General features: G+C 36.4%; 1 protein-coding gene across 5 annotated transcripts in view; it reads left to right on the top strand.

Moving 5' to 3' along the window:
• The window catches only part of unc13c (unc-13 homolog C (C. elegans)), a 321746-nt gene that overhangs the window by 25078 nt on the left and 276376 nt on the right, over positions 1-20292 (top strand). Inside the window, exon 1 of one of the 5 annotated variants that reach the window (XM_073930155.1) lies at positions 12058-12386. The exons of the other annotated variants lie outside the window; for them this stretch is intronic. The gene's annotated coding sequence lies outside the window, so the exon portion shown is untranslated. Of the gene's footprint in view, positions 1-12057; positions 12387-20292 lie in introns of those variants that run through there. 5 annotated transcript variants of the gene reach the window in all.

Here is a 20292-nt window from a genome sequence, read left to right as displayed (position 1 = left end):
CCCTTTCTGCAAAAGGATAGGTGTACAGTAAACAGAAGCTTTAGTCTGAAAACACAGCCTTTATATAATGTTTAAGAGAACAGACTGTTCTGCTGGCATGGAGGTAGTTTGCTTGATAAGTTGAGAATGTAATTGTAATTTCAGCTAGAAGAAGACATTCAAGTGCTCATCGCTAAGAGCTTTTCATCTTATGACAATAGGCACTTGTTGAACTCAGATGCCATATTATGTAAGGATTACAGATGTAATTACTGTAAATGAAAGGCACACCAGTTTGGCTTCGAGTTAAATTGACAAAAGGGATTGTATATACAGTACACTCTCTGAAATAAAGGTGCAGGGGCTGTCACTGGGGCAGTACCTTTCTAAAAGGTACAGTTGAAGTCAGAATTATTGGCCCCCTTTTGATTTGATTTGATTTTTTTAAATATTTCCCAAATTACTTTTAACAGAGCAAGGAAATTTTCACAGTATGTCTGATAATATTTGTTCTTCTGGAGAAAGTCTTATTTGTTTTATTTCGGCTAGAATAAAATCAGTTATTAATTTTTTAAAAAACATTTTTGGGACAAAATTATTAGCCCCCTTTAAGCTAATTTTTTTCAATAGTCTACAGAACAAATCATCGTGATACAATAACTTGCCTAATTACCCTAACCTGCCTAGTTAACCTAATTAACCTAGTTAAGCCTTTAAATGTCACTTTAAGCTGTATAGAAGTGTCTTGAAAAATATCTAGTCAAATATTATTGACTGTCATCATGGCAAAGATAAAATAAATCAGTTATTAGAAATACGTTTTTAAAACTATTATGCTTAGAAATGTGCTGAAACAATCTTTCCTCCATTAAACAGAAATTGGTAAAAAAAAAATAAACAGGGGCACTAATAATTCAGGGGGGCTAATAATTCTGACTTCAACTGTATATATTTCCACTTGAAGGGTCCATAATGGTACCTCAAAGATACTTTTTAGGTACATTTGGGTACTAAAATGCACCTTTTAGGTACCACTGTGGACTATTTGGGTACAAACATGTATCTTTTAAAAAGATACTGCCCCAGGGACAGCTCTTGTACCTTTATTTTTGAGAGTGTAGAAAGCACAATAAATGCTATTTAAATGTCTACTTTAATCTTACAAATATATTTTTATAGTAAAATGTGAACATATGGGTGAAATTAATTTACATCCAGATAAATAAATATATAACAGATATGTTTATAAAAAAAAAAACAAATATTCTGATCCGTACTTCTTATCAAATTATGTAATATAATAATTGAGGCGACGCGGTGGCGCAGTAGGTAGTGGTGTCGGCTCACAGCAAGAAGGACGCTGGTTCGAGCCTAAGCTGGGTCGGTTGGCATTTCTGTGTAGAGTTTGGATGTTCTCCCTGCATTCGGGTATATTTCTCCAATTTCCATCACAGTCCAAAGATGTGGTACAGGTGAATTAGGTAGGCTAAATTGTGCGTAGTGTATGAGTGTGAATGAGTTTGTATGGATGTTTCCCAGAGATGGGTTACAGCTAGAAGGGCATCCGCTGCGTAAAAAATGTGCTGGATAAGTTGGCGGTTCATTCCGCTGTGGTGACCCCGGTTAATAATGGAACTAAGCTGAAAAGAAAATGAATGAATGTCATTAGGCTATATTACAGTACATAGGATATTTTATATCTAAAATGCTTTGGCATTTAAGTTTGGCTTGAACTTGATAAAGAGAAGCGGATTGTACTTCAACAGTCTTTTTTTTACTCTAACCCATGGAACAGAAACAGTGTATAATAGTGTCATAATAAATTCAATTATTATTAAAAAATAAATAATGTTTTGTTTGCCACGTTTAGTTAACTGTTTAAGTGACTCCGGCTACCACTGCAAGTATATTTCAAACTTATGGGAAGCACTGTATTCTGATATAATACACAATGCTTTCTGACCTAGTGAAGTTTATTTATAAACTAATTTCGAGAGGAGCACGCGCTTATGATTGATAGCACCTGGTCCACATTAGTCAACACTGATTTACCAATCAGACGACTCCTTAACCACTATAAATAACCAGAGTATCTTACCTCAACCATCTTCGTCTTGAAGAATCCCCCCATCCACTCCTACTCCTCCCATTTCCTTGTCAGGGCAGCACGGAGGCCTAGTGGTTAGCAGTACGGCCGCACAGCAAGAATTCCACCGGCTCGAACTCTGCCTGGCCAGGTCGGCGTTTCTGTGCGGAGTTTGCATGTTCTCCTCGTGTCTGCGTGTGTTTTCACCGGGCTCTCCGGTTTCCTCCCACAGACCAAAAACATGTAACATAAGTAAATTGACAGATCTAAATTGACAGCATAGACCAGGGGTCACCAATCTCGGGCCAGGAGGGCCGGTGTCCCTGCAGGTTTTAGCTCTAACTTGCCTGAACACACCTGCCTGGGTGTTTCAAGTATATCTAATAAGACCTTGATTAGCTTGTTCAGGTGTGTTTGATTAGGGTTGGAGCTAAAATCTGCAGGACACCGGCCCTCCAGGAACAAGTTTGGTGACCCCTGGCATAGACACTTCATTGCATTTAAATCTACTTCCAACATTATCAAGCAGGGGAGTACTCGAGACCTACCTGAACTCGGACTTCCCTCTCGCCCTGCAACGGGGGGAGCCCCGGGCTCGAGGATCTCACGAGTTCAGGGCTCTCTCCCGGGACAGCATGCCAAACAAGCTCTATAATCAATCCTCAGCTAAGGGCGAACTCTTGAAAGATGTATTTAAACATTTTGTTGGAGACTCTAACGCAATAATAAGACCATATGACCTGCTCTTTAATCCTTTTCCCCATTGAAAATAGGAAATGCGAACGATTAGCTTCCTCCCAGGTTTATCCTCATTTATGAAAAATGTGCGGAGAAATACTCTCCAGCTCACTGGTGCTGGTATTTATCTCCTTGTTTTCACACAGCCAATTTAATTCCTCAGCTCTCATTTTCTCCTTGACTAATTAAAGAATGCTGATTGCAGCTCATTTGCATAAAACGAGGACCTGTCATGGAGGTGCTCACAGAGGCCTAGTCGGTTTATTTTTCCAGTTTTAGGCAGTTTTACAAGCAAGCCGTGCAGATTTTAGGAGTCTTTTACCATGCAGTCTCATAGGATTTGTTCTCCCTGCCAAACCCATCTTCGTTTAGTTCTGCATTCACATGCTAATTCCTCCTCCCAAGGGCGCTTGCTAACCAGGTCAGTGTTGTTGGGACTCTTATATCAGTCTTGTTCGGAGGCTAGCCGTGCGAGTTGACAGTTACTCTCTTCACGTGTTTATTATATCCATTTGATTTCTTCCGCTCAGACCCATTGAATTAGTCCTCCTGAATTATTAGCCCTCATGTATATTTTTCCCCAATTTCTGTTTAAAGGAGAATTTTTTCTACACACATATAATCATAATAGTTTTAATAACTCATTTCTAATAACTGATTTATTTTATCTTTGCCATGATGATAGCACATCATATTTAACTAGATATTTTTCAAGACACTAGTATTCAGCCTAAAGTGACATTTAAAGGCTTAACTAGGGTTATCAGGGTAAAGTTAGGGTAATTAGGCAAGTCATTGTATAACAGTTGTTTGTTCTGTAGACCAGGGCTTCCCAAACTTTTCAGCCCGAGACCCCCAAAATGACAATGTTAGTGACTCGCGACCCTCAATATCCTCTAAGGTGGCTATAAATACAGAAACCTTGCATGCAATGGCGCGCACACACACACCAATAGACCCCAAGTCTATACTTCATTTAATTTTTTTTATGTATGTCACTGCTGTAAAATCTGCCAGAAAGTTTAATCTGGTGTTCTAAAATTAATCTGCTGTATCTGACGCTATTGCGTCTTTAAAGGGCACCTATGGTAAAAAATCTACTTTTCAAGCTGTTTGGACAGATCTGTGTGTTGGTATAGTGTATAGACCGTCATACTGGGGTGATGTGAACACACCCAGTCCTTTTTTTTCAATTTAACTACAAAAAAAAGGGTCGGCCAATTGGAGCTGTTTTCAAATCGATCGCACCATTACGTAGGTGTGCGATCCCCCCGCCCACCGAATTGATTGACAGCTGCGCGCATTAACATGTTCCGGTAGTCGCGTGTATATGTCAACAAGACCAGACAGACATACGCAAAGCAACCGGGAATAAAAGGTCTGTTCTGTTCGCTAGGATCAGCAATCATCATCAAATGTGATTAAGAGTAAGTTTCACATGTTTAAAGTGTTTTAAAACAGAGTATGTGTGTAATTAATTACAGCGTTTTACTTCAGCTTTACTTCATCAGCACAGCCGCGTGTCAGAACAATTATAAAAGAAGACGCTTCAATCCCGGTTTGTGGAAGTTAAATCAGGTTTATTTTGTACATTAGCATAACAGATATCCACACAGTACTTGAGGTTAGCCTTAACTAAGCTAAGCGCTCTCTGTCTGTCTGCCTGCCTGCCTGCCTGTGTGTGTGTGTCATCTGCGGTGTGCGTGTGTGTGTGTGCGCGCGTTAACTTTGTAACGATATTGTGTGTGACTCATCAATGCAACTTCACAATACTGATTAGTAAAGGTTAGTTCTTACTGTAGGATCTCACAAACGCTACGTGAGACCTTCTTCCTTTAAGTCTGTCTGTTGTCTGACGCAGCTGAGGGAGGAGGCATGTAGAAATAGTAGGCGGGAAAGACTCGTCTTAAATGCGCAGTACGACAAAACCACCCCCTGCTGGAAATCAGTATAAAACAGCATCTTGTAAAAGGTATAATGAAATATCTGATGGGTATTTTGATCTGAAACTTTATATACACATTCTAGAGACGCAAAAGACTTATATAAAATATGAAAAAAGGGGTAACCTAGGTGCCCTTTAATATAATGTAATTACCCCAGGGGTCGCAATCCAACAGAACTAGTAACTATAGGCTACTATAGTGACTATATAGTAACCATGAACAACGTTTTAGATGAAATATGGTAATTCTTATTGTTTAATAAAAATAAATAAATTATTGGAAATCACCAGACGACCCCCGTTCATTGTCCCGCGACCCCTTGGGGGGTCCCGACCCCCACTTTGAGAACCACTGCTGTAGACTATCGAAAACAAATATTGCTTAAAGGGGCTAATAATATTGACCTTAAAATGGTTTTTAGAAAATTAGAAAGTGCTTTTATTCTAGCCGAAATAAAACAACTAAGACTTTCTCCGGAAGAAAAAAATATTATAGGAAATACTGTGAAAAATTCTTTGCTCTGGTAAACATCATTTGGCAAATAGCTCAAAAAGAAATTCACAGGAGAGCTAATAATTCTGACTTTGGCTGAATGGATGTATAGCCTATCCATACTCTCAATGTTTTATTTAGATCATGGCATTCATTGAGGACAGATGTAAAAATATGTGAGCGTTTAATCAATCAGCGACTGTGTTTTGGTATTAATATTTTAAGACTGTATTTCTTTATTGGCTGTTCAAGCCCGTGAAAATGCATTAGCCCTGCTCCAGATTTTCATTGCTCTACATTTGCGGTGCATTTCAGTGTAGGATTAGGACTGTATTAGTAATATTCTACATACACATGGTAAAAGTATCAGTTAGTTAACAGTTTCTGTATTTTGTGATGTTTTTGGTTTGTTTACAGTTGTGAATTGCATTATGGGATGCTGATCTTTGCTCTGTCGAGTTTTGATGTTGGAAATTTAACTGTACAGTTTAACAAAGTAATTTTTACTGATATTTTAGTCGTTTGAAATAATAAATGTATAAAATGTAATAATATATAGAGAAATAAGGCAATTAAAAGTTGTTGTAAGAAAGATCTATGTCCCATAATGCAGTTCAAAAGCAGAAATAAACTGGGAAAAATAAAATCATGAATCACAAAGTAAGCAAAAATGCTAATTTATTGATAATTTTTACAGTGTAAAGAAGGGAAATAACCAAATTATTTTGATGGTCTATTTAAATATTAGTAGACTGTCTGCTTAATATCTGTTGATACTGCTCCTTCAACAGACATTTAACTGACTATAAGCCGACCAAAAGGCACTGAAGGCCTCTACTGGCCCATATCTATCAGCTGATAACCACTGATAATGCCCATTCAATCGAGTGGTAACATTCGAATTGCCTGGAAATGTTACTAAATGAGGGGCGAGGCAGTGGCGCAGTAGGTAGTGCTGTCGCCTCACAGCAAGAAAGTCGCTGGGTCGGTGGTTCGAACTTCGGCTCAGTTGGCGTTTCTGTGTGGAGTTTGCATGTTCTCCCTGCCTTTGCGTGGGTTTGCTCCGGGTGCTCCGGTTTCCACAGTCCAAAGACATGCGGTACAGGTGAATTGGGTAGGCTAAATTGTCCGTAGTGTGTCTGTGTGTGAATGTGTGTGTGGATGTTTCCCTGAGATGGGTTGCAGCTGGAAGGGCATCCGCTGCGTAAAAACTTGCTGGATAAGTTGGCGGTTCATTCTGTTATGGCGACCCAGGGACTATACTCCCATATAAAGGGACTAAGCCGACAAGAAAATTAATGTTACTAAATGACTGCAATAAGTAAATAAAAACAATAAATAGAAGATAATTGATTATATTAATACAAATATCAATAGCAAACAAGACAATGTCTAATAAAACAATTAATTATTAAAGTTATTATTATTCTTCTTGTTCTTCCTATTATTATTAATTATTTTTGATTATTTATGATGATGATTATTATTATTTATCATTATTATTACTATTATTTTTATTTTATTATTTATTAATTATTATTAATTAATAATAATAATTAATAATAATAATAATATTAATAATTATTAATTATTTTATTTTATTATTTTATTTTATTTATTTTATTATATTATTATTATAAATTTTTATTATTATTTATTGTTTTATTATTATTATTATTAATATTATTATTATTATTATATTTATTATTTATTTTTTATTATTGTTATTTTTATTATTAGGGTTCATTCAAAAATAAAAACAATGCTGCATAACTGTGGAAAAAAAATCACATCACAATATATTTTAGATTCTTATACAACACTATGTTACATAAATAAATTAAAATAAATAAATGAAAAGCAAAATATCCTCCAAACTAAACTGATCAAAGGTATAATGTGTCAGGCTAATTGTTCAGAATGAAATCAGCTACATATTCATTTTGATTTCATTCATGCATTCATCCATTCATTCATTTTTTTCGGCTTAGTTCCTTTATTAACCCTTCCAGCCGCAACCCAACACTGGGAAACACCCATACACCCGTGCATTCACATACATCCTGTACTAACAGTCTACTTCTAATCTAATACAAATTAGTTGGCTTGTAGATGCATGCAAACTTTAATTCAACAAACCGACCATCAAAATAGAGTGTGACCTAAAGAAGATCTAATTTAATCTTATTTACTTCATTTATACATGCACCTGCTCTTATTGTGAATGATTAATCAGTGCATATTATTCTAATGTAAACATTATAGTATTTCTTCATTCTATAATAACTTGATAATAACTTGACCAGTTTAGCTAAGAGATGCATCATATTTTAGCACGCATAAATAAAGTGCATCCCAATATGGCATTCCATATTGATTTCTAAGACAGCATGGCATCAGAATCGACCATATATTTTAATAACTGTCTTGGGCTTGTTGTGCATGATTCATCAGTGCATGTTATGCTACTGTAAAAAAGGTTGATTTTTAAATGTTTTAGTATTTTATCATACTATAATAGCATGATCTGTTTTTACTGAGAAATGCATCATATTTTAGAATGCATTATCAAAATGCATCACAAATGCCTACATATCAAATCTGAAAACAACATGACATTATGGCATTAAAACTGAATATTTGTATTTTGACTGTCTGATGATTCATCAGTGCCATGGCTCATAAAATATTTAGCTAAAATGAGCTGAAACCAAAACACATGTTTTTAAACCACTATCATTGTTGTGCGGTCACATAATCACTTGTGGTTTTGACCAGCCTACTGGACATTTAAAGTACTGCATTGGTTTAGCATTACTTTCAGTTTTTCTGTGTAAAGAGTAACAAACATCCATATTATTTCTGTGGAGAATTTAAACATTAAACTATATGTCTCATAAATAGTCAAGGGTCATTTGATTATTATCAGTTTTATACAGCCTGATCTCACGAGAAAACGTAAGTATTTTACGTCTTGCCAGTTTAGTGGCTAATTCGTACAAATTCGTACGATTTCAGTTGTACGAAATTATACGATTTTAAAAAGGAGGCGTGGCACCTAACCCCACCCCTAACCCCAACCGTCATTGGGGGATGAGCAAATCGTACTAAATTGTACGAATTAGATCGTACGAATTCATACGAATTAGCCACTAAATGAAAAAGTTACGAATTGCCGTGAGATTGTGTTGGTTTTATATCACCTGTATTTTGTTGTACAGACATTTCTTCATGGCTTACACACTATGCTGGTGGTGTAACAAATATGATAATTCTGCTAATATCTGACTCAAATTGTCTCATTTAATTGGCTGTAACAGTATTTCTGCTGCTTGCCCAAACTATTTAGCTAAAATGAGCTGAAACCATACAATTCCTATAATCATTTTGAGGACTACTTAGTTAAAATTTGCTGAAAGAACACAATTCTTGTCATTTTTTTAGGACAACTTATTTATTTTGTTGTTGTTGGTCCCCTTGAGGAAAATGGCTCATAAATCATCACGAATGAAGTATGTTGTAAATGTAAATATGCAGAATGTTTTCTGTAAGAGTTGGTTTAGGGCCAGGAGTCTCAAACTGCCGGCCTGTGTGTTATTTACGGCCCCCCTCTTCTTCCCTTCAGCCCGCAACTGACGTCCAAAAATATAACGAGATTTAGCTGGCCAAAACATATGTTTTTAAAAAAAAAACATATGTTTTTAAACCACTATCATTGTTGTACGGTCACAAAGCCACTTGTGGTTTTGACCAGCCTACTGGACATTTAAAGTACTGCATTCAGTTTAGCATTAATTTAGTTTTTTTTGTGTATTTAAGAGTAATGCACATCCATATTATTCCTGTGGCTGATTTAAACATTATAATACATCTCCAATAAATAATCAATGGTCATTTGACTATTATCAGTTTTATATCACCTGTATTTTGTTGTACAGACACTTCTTCACGGCTTGCACACTATGCTGGTGGTGTAACAAATATGATTATTCTGCTAATATCTGACTCAAATTCATTCATTCATTCATTCATTTTCTTGTCGGCTTAGTCCCTTTATTAATCCGGGGTCGCCACAGCGGAATGAACCGCCAACTTATCCAGCAAGTTTTTACGCAGCGGATGCCCTTCCAGCCGCAACCCATCTCTGGGAAACATCCACACAAACATTCACACACACACACACACTACGGACAATTTAGCCTACCCAATTCAGCTGTACCACATGTCTTTGTACTGTGGAGAAAACCCACGTGAAGGCATGGAGAACATTCCAACTCCACACAGAAACGCCAACTGAGCCAAGGTTTGAACCAGCGACCCAGCGACCTTCTTACTGTGAGGTGACAGCACTACCTACTGCGCCACTGCCTCGCCCCTGACTCAAATTGTCTCATTTAATTGGCTTTAACAATATTTCTGCTGCTTGCTCAAACTTTTTAGCTAAAATGAGCTGAAAGAGCACAATTCTTGTCATTTTGTTAAGGACAACTTATTTGTTTTATGTTTAATCCACTTACATTTATAAAAGCAATTCTATTTTAGCTTAATCTATCTGTATTGGGACAATATGATGGAATTTTGTGGCATTATTAATAGTGCATCTGCCTCAGTTTTATTTTAGAAGAAAAACGTGTTTCATTTAGTCAGAGCTCAGTGGAACACACCATTGATCCAAATGAGCGAACAAGTTTTCAGTCATCTCTCACAGAGCGATGTGTTTTAGCCTTTCGAGAGACGCAGCCAAAATATTCATCTCATTTCATCTCTGCCACTGACCACGAAATCTAATTCGTCTGAGAAATCCCTCGGTGCATATATATTCCTCAGAAAGTGGACGCCCAGCATATATGATCTTTTAAAGGGTCAGTCTTTTGTGATCTGTCTCGGATATTTCACATTTAAAAATCAATCAAATGAAGAACACATTATTCCCTCAATGTCAGCATGCGAATTCTCATTTATTATAACCCATTTTACTTTTGCACGGGATATACTCCGAGATAAAATGTAGGACATTACTTGTTGTATCTGTCAGAGGGAAAGCATTTGTTTTAGATCTCGCTGTGAGTTTCACTGTTTCTGATTGGACAGAAAATCCAACAATGCAATAATATCATTCATTCATTCATTCATTCATACATTCATTCATTCATTCATTCATTTTTCTTCAGCTTAGTCCCTTTATTTATCAGGGGTCACCACAGTGAAATGAACTACCAATTTAATATTGTTCAATATTTTACAAATTAAATATATTGTTTGGGGTAGCTTAGTGGTTAGCACTGTGGCCATGCAGCAAGAAGGTCGCTGGTTCAAGTCCCGGGTAGGTCAGTTGGCATTTCTGTGTGTACTTTGCATGTTCTTCCTGTGTTGGCGTGGGTTTCCTCCGGGTGCTCCGGTTTCCCCCACAGTCCAAACACATGCACTATAGGGGAATTGGGTAAAGTAAATTGTCCGTAGTGTATTAGTGTGTGTTCAAAATAATGTATGTGGGTGTGTACAGGGTTATGGCAACCTTTGATAAGTAAGTGACTAAGCCGAAGGGGAAATAAATAAATGAATGTATTATTCGAACACTTTTTAAAATGTAATTCCAGTGAAAATGATCTGAATTTTCAGCATCATGATATAGTCTTCAGAAATCATTTGTGTATGTGGTGTATTTTTAGGATTCTTTGATAAATATACCTTAATTTATAATATTAGTATATATATATATATATATATATATATATATATATATATATATATATATATATATATATATATATATATATATATATACATACTACCGGTCAAAAGGGGTCAGTGCAATTTTATTTATTTATTTAATTATTTATTTATTTTTAATATTTTAAAATAAGCTTCTCCTGCTCACCAAGGCTGCATTTATTTAATCAAAAACACAGTACACATTGTAAAACTCTAAAATGTTATTGCACTATAAAATAACATTATCATTTAATTTAATTATTTATTCTAGTGATTTTAAAGATGATTTTTCAGCTTTATAATAGTCACACGATCCTTCATAAATCACTGTTAAACTACAATTAATTATTATTATTTTTTGTATGATTATGATTATTATTAATATTATTATAATAATAGTTAATAATAATAATAATAATAATAATAATAATAATAATTATTATAATAATTATAATAATAATAATAATAATAATAATAATAATAATAATAATAATAATAATAATAATAATAATAATATTAATAAAAATAATTTTAATAGTATTAATGGTAATAGTAATAAAAGCAATATTGGCTGGTGTAATAATTTCATATAGAAACAATACTATAAGAAAGCAGTTATTTACAATTTTATTAAATATTTATCAATGTAACTTTTTTACATATATTAAATTTTTTACATATATTAAATTCACAAAAAGTGAAAAAAACTGACTCCAAACTTTTGACCGGTAGTGTATATATATTTATTAATTTATATATATATATATATATATATATATATATATATATATAGCTCCCTTGTATATTTTTCCCAATTTTTGTTTAATAGAAAGAAAATTTTCAACACATTTCTAAACACTCATTTATAATAAATAATTTTATTTTCTTTGCCATGATGACAGTAATTTTTTTGTTTTGTATATTTGACTTGATACTTTTCAAGACACTAGTATTCAGCTGAAAATAACATTTAAAGGCTTAACTTGGTTAATTAGGTTAAAGTTAGGGTGTCACAATCCTGCACTTTGTCTCCATTCCCCTAGAGGTTCCCAATTTCCCTCCTCTGCCTTAGTTCTTCCTCGTGTGTCCTTGTTTATTTAACTTCAGTCACCTGTGACTCGTTCCAGCCAGGTTATTTAAGTTGTCACTTTTTCCTCACTCTGTTTTTTGACAGTACCTTGTGATCTTCCCTTGCGGTCCCTTGACCTCCTGATCTATGTCTAGTAAGGGTGCTTTCGCACCTGTAGATCGATTATTTTGTTCTGAAACAGGGTTTAAAATTGTTAGAATGTTTATTTTTGTTGTTGGTGTGGATCACTTTCACATGGCAAAGTTTCTAAATGCACCACAATAGTTATAACTAGACCAAGCGTGACAAGGTACTTTTTAATTCTGACACTCACAGACATCGTCACCAAATATAAATCAGACAGGTAAGACTTTCTCATACATTACAGTTTTGTAAAAATCGGTCTATTGAGTCAATCAATCTATTAAAAAAGTTCAGAACTCAGCATTATAGAAGGGGTGACCAAACTTTTGCTTATGAAGGACCAAAAACCAAACTTGATTGAGGGGAGTCGGCCGGAGGTACCATTTAAAGCTGCAATGGTAACTTCCTTATGTATTAATATTTAAAATTAATTAGAAAATTACTTTAATCATATTAATAATTATACTTTTTTATGATGGACATTTTACAATAAATCAAACAAAAACAATAAACAAACACATTTATAGCACAATGTTGTTCAATGCTGAATACACGAGTCAACCACCTTGTGCATTGTCCTCTATCATGTGACCATATTTACATTTTTTAACATCTGATTCATGCACAACATTTAATTGAAACATTTCATTTCAGTTGGCTTTTTTGTGGCTCAACAAACAAACAAACAAACAAACAAACAAACAAACAAACAAACAAACAAACAAACACACAAACAAACACAAACAAACACAAACACATTAACACACAAACACACACACACACACACACACACAAACACAAACACACAAACACACAAACAAACACACAAACAAACAAACACACAAACAAACAAAAGTTTACATTAAATTATAAATGACAATCTCAGATAAAGGCATTCCCTCCAACCTTTCCATCATTCTAAATGTCTTCTCAGATTGGATGCCAGGCCATATCAAAGGTTACCCAGGGCAAACTTTGGTCCGCAGGCCCTACTTTGGCCATCTCTACATTATAGACTTAAATTATAGAGAGAAATAACATACAAAACTGTAGTCAGATCATCAAGCAGATTATGGTTGATCTTGTTGTCGAGGTGTCAGTGCAGAACTGAACAGAACAACAGGCCTAATACAAAATATTATAAGATTAAAATATAGCAATTTATCAGATGGTATTTTATATCAGATGGGTCAATTTTCCTAACGGATGAACCGTTAATAGTTCAGCATGCTTTCACTTTCATATTCATCATGAAACGCATATTTAGCAGTAGGAAAGACAGCTGTCCCACTCATAATTCTCTCTTTATATAGTCATATATATGGCTATTACATAACCATAATACACTGTGATATAGCCTGGTTCATTTTGATTTCTTTATTAACATAATGGATGTGCATACAGCAGTGCATATTAACCTGTGCCCTGTCACATTTGCAGTGCAAAGTTGTGTGTGTCACTGTGTTTGTGTGAACTTTGTAACACCATTGTGTGTGACTCATCGACTTATTAACTCCACAACGAATACATCAAATAATCATTGGGAAAGTTCTTACTGTAGTATTTCTCAGATCTGCCTCCTTCATGTCTGTCACTGTGCTGTTTATCTGACACAGCCGAGGCGGAGATTGAGGCACACTCTGGCAAGCACGTGGGAACGGTGGGCGGGGAGAACTAGCATTAAAGGCACAGCATTAAAGGCACAGCATTACAGGCACAAGCCACAAAAACAGCTGCAGTGTGTTCAGAGCAGAAAACCTCAAAATTCTTATCTGATGGGTGTTTTGAACTGAAACATTAGACACGTTCTGGAGATACAAAATACTTATCTTAAATCTTGAAAAGGGGGTAAAATAGATGCCCTTTATTGTAGCGAAATAACACAAATAAGACATAGAAATATTATAGGAAACACTGTGAAAAATTCCTTGCTCAGTTAAACATCATTGGGCAAATATTTAAAAATAAACAAAAGGAAGGCTAATAATTGTGACTGCAGAACATACAGTTGAAACCAGAAGTTTACATACCCTCTAAAAAAAGAAACAACCATTAAAAAAAAAATGTCTGATGGTAAATAATACTAAACGAGCGAATCTGCTCGATCGTGCAGATTCGCACTCTATAACATCAGAAAGATCCGACCCTTCTTATCTGAACATGCAGCTCAACTCCTTGTTCAAGCTCTTGTTCTCTCCAAACTGGATTACTGCAACTCTCTACTAGCTGGGCTTCCAGCTAACTCTATCAAGCCTCTTCAACTGCTCCAGAACGCAGCAGCACGAGTGGTCTTCAATGAACCTAAACGAGCACATGTCACTCCACTGCTAGTCCGTTTGCACTGGCTGCCAGTTGCTGCTCGCATCAAATTCAAAGCTCTGATGTTTGCCTACAAAGCGACTTCTGGCCTTGCTCCTTCTTATCTGCTCTCACTTCTGCAGATGTATGTGCCCTCCAGAAACTTGCGTTCTGTGAATGAACGTCGCCTCGTGGTTCCATCCCAAAGAGGGAAGAAATCACTTTCGCGAACGCTCACGCTCAATCTGCCCAGTTAGTGGAATGAACTCCCTAACTGCATCAGAACAGCAGAGTCACTCGCTGTCTTCAAGAAACGACTAAAAACTCAACTATTTAGTCTCCACTACACTTCCTAATCTGTAATTGCCTCTCTGAATATCACACTAACTGTACCAAAAAAAAAAAAAAACTAATACTACTAATTATTCCCTTCTTAGAATTTACAGACCTGAAACTTGCCTATAGCACTTATTCATTGTTGCTCTTAGTTGTGTAAATTGCTTCCTTGTCCTCATTTGTAAGTCGCTTTGGATAAAAGCGTCTGCTAAATGACTAAATGTAAATGTAAATGTAAACGTTTACTATTTTAGATTCGTTTGGATTACCTAAATGATTTACATTTGCTAAATGCCAGAATAATGAGAGAATTCTTTTTGGAGAATTATTTTATTAATTTCTAGACAGTCAAAAGTTTACTTTCATTTCCTTGGTATTTTTTAAACTTTGTTTTTAAGCTGTATAACTTTGGTCAAATGTTTTGGGTCTCCTTCCACAACCTTCTCACAATAGTTTGAAGGAATTTTGGCCCATTCCTCCTGACAGAATTGGTGTAATTGAGTCAGATTTGTAGGCTGTCTTGCTCACACAAGCTTTTTCAACTCTTGCCACAAATTTTCTACAGGATTGAGATCAGGGCTTTGCGATGGCCACTCCAAAACATTCACTCTGTTGTCCTTAAAGCACATTTTAACTAATTTGGCAGGATGCTTAGGCTCATGGTCTGTTTGGAAGACCCATTTCTGGCCAAGTTTTAATTTCCTGGCTGATGTCTTGAGATGTCGCTTCAGTATTTCTACATAATGTTCTTTCTTCATGATGCCATCTATGCTGTGAAGTGGACCAGTCCCTCCTGCAGCAAAACAGCCCCACAACATGATGCTGCCGCCCCCATACTTCACAGTTGGGATGGTGTTCCTAGGCTTGTAAGCTTTCCCTTTTGTCCTCCAAAAGTAACACTGGTCATTATGGCCAAACAGTTCAATCTTAGCTCCATCAGACCACAGGACATGTCTCTAAACATTACTCTTTTTCCCAGTGTAAATTAGCAAATTGTAATCTGACTTTGTTGTTAATTCTGGCTTGTTGATTTTTCCATGTCGTCACACAAGGAAGCAGTGTCTGTACCTTCACACCGAAAGCGGCGAGAGCGTCCAAGGTCGCTCTGGCCGCCCTGGCGACAACGCTCTCTGCCTTCAGCTCCGGCAGCGAGAGCGTCAAAACTCGCTACATTAATCTCATATTTAAAGGAGCCGTTGCAGCATATCAGTTACATTCCTGCATAAAACATGTTTCTAGCGTGAAAATGTTGCGCACTTCTTATCAAATTCATACAACAATGGAAGATCAAGTTGCGTGCATTGTGGCTTTGCTCTATTTATCCAATATGTGTCCATATGTCTGAAATATCCTGAAGCAGCTATACTGTTTTGTACCGTCACATCGCGTGAGATTCCCGCTTTTTTAAGATAAATTTATATAACGTTAATGAACATCAGTAACTCGCCAGTAACTTATTTAATGTATGTTCCTGTAGGAAATTGTAAATAATTGGAAATTGGATCCGGCGACCGCAATAATCAAACCCTTGGGAACAACTGTGGTCGGAACCAAAGTTCACAGGTATGTGTTCTCTGAACTGCTATCAAGCGATGGACGTCTTCATTCTGATTGCTTGCCGCCGAACCGCGTCATAGCTCATTACCATAAAGTTGACTTCATTTCAACTCTCCTCAACGCTCACGCCGGCAAAGACGCGCCGCGCTGCTCCTCGCCGCCTATCGCCGCCGGCTCTCATTGAAAATGAATGACTTCCGGCTACTTTGACGCTGTCGCCGCTTTCGGTGTGAACGTACGGTGTGTTTGAGCTTTTCCTTAAATACTATTCTACAGTTGTGCCTCCAATTAACTCAAATTTAGCCAATCAGAAACTTCCAAAACCTTGACAGCATCATCTGAGCTTTTTCAGAGGCAGAATAATCTTATTGTATGTAAACTAGACTTTCAAGAAAAGTTATAACAATTTCTCAAACAACATCTCTCTCATTATTCTGCTATTAAGCAGAACAGAAACAAATGTGATCATCCTAACTTACCTAAAAGAGAAGAGGTTTAGTCACATTAACATCTGACTTTTCTTTAAATGGTAATATGCCTTTTTATACAGTGTATGTAAACTTCTGCTTTCAGCTGTAGATATTTATAAATTGTATGGTTTGGTTGCTATAAAATCGATTTGAGCAGGCAGGCCTTTCAAACACTCAAATATATAGCGGTCAGTGCTCAGTTTAGTGTTTTCCTGACACTAAAAGATAGTCTGGACATGAGCGACCCTCCACAAGCCCATCAGAAAGCTTTGATCAATACTCCGCTGACCATACTCTTCTTCAGGCTATTAACCAGCCAGATTTAAGCTCTTTGGCTCTTCTTCTAGACGTCTATACGTGCGTTTATTGACCTCTGACGTCTCTGAAGACTCACTTTTATCGCGCACGGTTCGCTGAACTGTGACGCTCTCACACTAAAGCTGAACTAATCATCATTATATTTAAACACTTGAGCGACATAAAAGTGTGGGACGGCCTGAACACGAGAGATTGAAAGAGGAGGAAGAAGTTTATGGATTATCTACTGTTACACCAGGAATCGGGGTCAGCGGCGTAAGCTCATCTCTGAGGTCTGAATCTGGCCGTAGTCTGGCAGGAGTTGTGTTTGGGTATCGATCGTCTGGAAGTGTATTTAAATAAACATGAGCGCTCCTTCTGTGCCGGTCACCGCAGGCTTTTACAGCGCTATATGGCCAGCGGAGTACTGTATGAGAGAAATGTGATATGCTGGCTCTTGGTTTGAAGTGTGTGTGTGTGTGTGTGTGTGTGTGTGCACGCGTATGAAAGTGTGTATTACTTGTATTCCTTACATTTTGGGGACCAAATGTGGGGACCATGTAAGTATAGCAATACCAGTAAATTTTGACCTTGTGGGGACATTTATATAACACACACACACACACACACATATATATATATATTAAGTATTTTGATATTGTTTCCTGTGAGGGTTGGGTTTAAGGGTTGTGAAAGAAGAGAGACATGTTTTTATCACACTATGGGGACCAAATATAGAGTAATACAATACAATAGTATTACTATTGTATACAATAGTTTTTGACCATTTATAGATTGTTGTTGGTGGTGGTGGTGGTGGTCTCCTTGGGGAAAACGGCTCATAAATAATCCAGACTGAAGTATTTTGTAAATGTAAATGAATGTTTTCTGTTAGGATTAGTTCTTTTGTGTGTGTGTGTGGGTGTGGACGTGTAAATGTGTAACTTGTATTCCTCATGTTGTGGGGACCAAATGTCCCCAGAAGTATAGCAATACCAGAAAATGTTGCCCTTGCAGGGACAATTGTTATATATAAGTATTAAGTATTTTGTGTGTTTGTGTGTGCGTGCATGTGCATCTAAGTGTGTAACTTGTATTCCTTACATTTTGGGGACAAAATATGTGGATCCCTAATTATAGCATAGTAGCAATACCAGTAATTTTTGACCTTGTGGGGACATTTTTGTATATAAGTATTAAGTATTTTGAGATTGTTTCCTGTGAGGGTTGGGTTTAAGGGTAGGGTTGTGACAAAGAGACTGGTATTTATCACATTATGGGGACCAAATGTAGAGTAATACCAGTAATTCTTGACCATGTAGTGATTGTTGCTGTTGGTCTTCATGAGGAAAATGGCTCATAAAACATCCAGAATGAAGAATTTTGTATGTAAATGAATGTTTTCTGAGGGTTAGTTTAGGGGTAGGGTTGGGGGAAGAGGACAGTATGTACAGTTTTTACAGTATAAAAATCTATGGGAAGACCCCATAAAACATAAAAACCAACTTTGTGCTTGTGTTAATTTGTTTTGTGTGTGTGCATGTGTGAATGAGTAATTTGTATTCCTTATGTTGTGAGGACCAAATGTCCCTACAAGTATAGCAATACCAGAAAAGTTGACCTTGCAGGGACAATTTTTAAATATAAGTATTAAGAATTTTAAGTGTGTGTGCGTTTTCTTTCATTCTTTCATTCTTGTGTGTCTGTGTCTGTGTGTGTGTGTGTGTGTGTGTGTGTGTGTGTGTGTGTGTGTGTGTGTGTGTGTTATTCTTTTGTTCTTTTGTATGTATGTATGCGTGTATGTGTGTGTGTGTGTGTGCACAAATGTAAGTGTGAAACTTGTATTTCTTACATTTTGGGGACCCCTAAGTATAGCATAGAAGCAATACCAGTAATTTTTGAGCTTGTGTGGACATTTTTCTATATAAGTATTAAGTATTTTGATATTGTTTCCTGTGAGGGTTGGGTTTAAGAGTAGGGTTGTGAAAGAAGTGACAGAGTGACTGGTATCCACCACATTATAGGGACCAAATGTAGAGTAATACCAGTAGTGTTTGACCTTGTAGGGGTTGTTGTTGTTGTTGTTGTTGTTGTTGGTCTCCATGAGAAAAACGGCTTGTAAATCATCCAGAATGAAGTATTTTGTAAATGTAAATAAATGTTTTCTGTGAGGGTTAGTTTAGGGGTAGGATTGGGGGAAGAGGACAGTATGTACAGTTTGTAGCGTATAAAAATCCATGGAAAGACCCCATAAAACATGAAAACCAACTGTGTGTGTGTGTGTGTTCATTTGTTTTCGTGTGTGTGTGCATGTATGAAATGTGTAATTTGTATTCCTTATGTTGTGAGGACCAAATGTCCCCACAAGTATAGCAATACCAGAAAATGTTGACCTTGCAGGGACAATTTTTATATATAAGTATTAAGAATTTTAAGTGTGTGTGTGAGTTTTCATTTATTCTTTTGTTCATTTGTATGCATGTATATATGTATGTATGTGTGTGTGTGTGTGTGTGCATGTGTGAAACTTGAATTTCGTACATTTTGGGGACCAAATATGGGTACCCCTAAGTATAGCATATTAGCTATACCAGTAATGTTTAACTTTGTGGGAACATTTTTCTATATAAGTATTAAGTATTTTAATATTGTTTCCTGTGAGGGTTGGTTTTAAGGGTAGGGTTGTGAAAGAAGTGACAGAGAGACTGGTATTCATCACATTATGGGGACCAAATGTAGAGTAATACCAGTAGTGTTTGACCTTGTAGCGATTGTTGTTGTTGTTGGTCTCCATGAGGAAAATGGCTCGTAAATCATCTAGAATGAAGTATTTTGTTAGTTTAGGGGTAGGATTGGGGAAGAGGACAGTATGTAAAGTTTGTACAGTATAAAAAACTATGGGACCCCATAAAACATGAAAACCGTCCGTCTGTCTGTCTGTCTGTCTGTCTGTCTGTGTGTGTGTGTGTGTGTGTGTGTGTGTGTGTGTGTGTGTGTGTGTGTGTGTGTGTGTGTGTGTGTGTGTGTGTGTGTGTGTGTGTGTGTGTGTGTGTGTGTGTGTGTGTGTATGCGTGTGTAACTTGTTACTTATGTTGTTGGGATCAAATGTTTCCAAAGGTATAGCAATACCAGTAAATTAATTTTGACCTTGTGGGGACATTTTGCTAT

This window comes from Danio rerio, chromosome 18, assembly GCF_049306965.1.
Source record: "Danio rerio strain Tuebingen ecotype United States chromosome 18, GRCz12tu, whole genome shotgun sequence".
NCBI lineage: Eukaryota > Metazoa > Chordata > Actinopteri > Cypriniformes > Danionidae > Danio > Danio rerio.
Note: the sequence above shows the minus strand (reverse complement) of the source record. Positions and strands in the feature narration are given on the sequence as shown.